Source organism: Streptopelia decaocto, assembly GCF_964273445.1.
Source record: "Streptopelia decaocto genome assembly, chromosome: 22".
Taxonomy (NCBI): domain Eukaryota; kingdom Metazoa; phylum Chordata; class Aves; order Columbiformes; family Columbidae; genus Streptopelia; species Streptopelia decaocto.
Window position 1 is genome coordinate 2,480,282 of NC_138677.1, and position 2,440 is coordinate 2,482,721.

The window sequence follows — 2,440 nt, forward strand, 5'->3', positions numbered from 1 at the left end:
CCCCCCCCCCCGCGAGCCCACCCACCCGCCACGTGCCGCCCGGGGGGGGGACGGGACACGCGTGGGAGGCCTGGAAATGGGGGAGGGGCGGGAACAGCCGCGCGTGGGGCTGGGGAAGGGGACGGGGACACGGCTGTGACACCGAGCGGTGGCCTCACGGAGCGGGGGAGAGGGGTCACCTCCGGAACAGGGACGTGGGACACGGTGGGGATGGGGGCACTGGGAGCAGGACATGGATGGGGACACTCGGGCAGGGACAGCGGGAGCGTTATGGGGGTGGGGACATCAGGAGCAAGACAGGGACAAGGACACCAGGAGCAGGACAGGGACACCAGGGTTGGGATGGGGACACTGGCAGCGGGACAGGGGCAAGGAGACTGCAAGCAGGATGGGGACAGGGACATGGGGAGCAGGACAGGGACAGGGGCTCTGGGAGCAGGGCTGTGGGACAGGGACACCAGGAGTGGGGTGGGAATGGGGGACATAGGGAGCAGAGCAAGTACAGGGACACTGGGAGCACAATGGGGACAAGGACACTGGGAGCAGGATGAGGACTGGGGACATAGGGAGCAGGATGGGCACATTGGGAGCAGAACAAGGATGAGGACACCAGGAGCAGGATGGGGACAAGGACACCAGGACCAGGGCAGCGCGTCCCCTCAGGGACTGTGAAACCAGTGGGGATGGTGACAAAGGGGAACAAGCGAGGGGTCGGTGCAGTGTCACTCCTTGCTTGTCACCCCACTGGGGACGGGGTATTTGCTCCCTTGGCGGGTCCTGGTGCTGATCCCCAATGAACTCACGCCAAGGATGGAGCCGGCAGGTCCCCGTGCCGCCGTGCCTCAGTTTACCTACCCCCCCGGGGCACCCAGCACGGGTCCTTTGCCTGGGAAGGGGTCGGGGTCCGGCCCCGTTCCCATGGAATTGCTGCTTCCGCGGAAAATTCCCATCCCGCGCGCAGGGCCGGGGTTCGGGCTCCACCGCGGGTCAGCGTTTTCCAGCTGCTGGAACAGCTGCGTGAGAACCGGCTCCTTCCCACGCCCGCCCCGCGTGTCCCGCCACCCAGGGGTGCTCGGAGCCGCGGGGAACCCCGGGCAGCGCACCCGCCGTTCTGTTCATCTGCAACCGGTGGGGATGCCCGTGGGTGCCCCCACGGGACACTCCAGCCCCGGAGAGCCTGGGGTTGAGATCAGAGCCACCCCAGGACAATGACACGTGTCCCCATCCTGGGACAAAACCCCTCGCTGCAATGGGACGGAGCAGCCGAGCGCTTGTCCCCGGGGTCGCATCCCCGAGCGTGGGGACGTGCTGTGCGGCACTGAGCGCTGCCGGCCCCGCGGGCGCCGGCCCGCTGCAGCAATTCGGGGCTTGTGCAGCTCCCAGGGGTGCCTGGCCTGGTCCCCAGGGGCCCAGTTTGGCACTGGGATCTACTGGGGGGTGAAAAGCAGCCCTGACGAGGCTGGGGGGGGCTGGGGGGTACAGCAGCTCTTCCCGGCGCCAGGCAGGGCTTGAACCCGCTGCACCCCAGGGCATGGGGGACACGCTGCCGGTGACACTGTGGTGCCGGGACGGATGTGGGGTGTGATGGGGACCCCCCACAGCCCTGTGTGCAGGAAAGGCCAAGCCCAGAGATAGGGCTGGAACCCCCAGCCCCACGCACCCTCCCACCGGGACACAGGGGTGACGTTGTGTCCCTGCAGCAGCAGGAAATCCTGTCCCCTCCCCAGTTTCCAAGCCCCACCAGTGGGTAGGGGCCCCAAATGATCCCCCCGCGATATCAAGTTTCCACAGACCCGCTTCGCCACGGGACGGCTGGACACGCTTTCCTGGTGCTGCTTCCTATCCCCCAATGCCTACGTCAGCGCAGTGCCTCCCAGTTTCCACCGCTGGCTGGGAGGTTTAGGGGGGCATCTCAGCTTTACCTTCTGCTCCTGGGGTGCTGTGTGTCCCCACGAGCCGTCCTGAGCCCCTGTGAGCGCGGGGATGCTCGGGGGCAGGTTCCCAGAGGTGAATCTGGGCTGGACCAGGCAGCTGTGGCCAAATTCAGCACAGTGGCCTCAGAGCAAGCCCAGGGACATCTCAGAGCAGCAGAGCAGGGCCAGGGGACAGAGAGGGTGTAAACGTCCCCAGATGTGAACCAGCCCTGGTTTCACAGCTCGGGAGGGACATGGAGCTGAGTCCCGAGGCAGAACAGGGAGCACAAAAACCTTCCAGAGCACGAGCAGCTGGTGAGAGCCCTGAAAACACGGTCAGAGCCCCAGAGAAAGGAAGAAAATCTCAGTGTGGGACAGGAGTGTCCTGGGCTGGTGGGACTGGGATGGCTGGGGAACACGGAGCCCTTGGCGGGGGGGACGCGGAATGGGGACAGCGTGTGCTCTGAGCACCGGTGACAGCAGAGCCTCTCCCAGCACTGCTTTTTCCTGGCGCAATCAGACAAAGC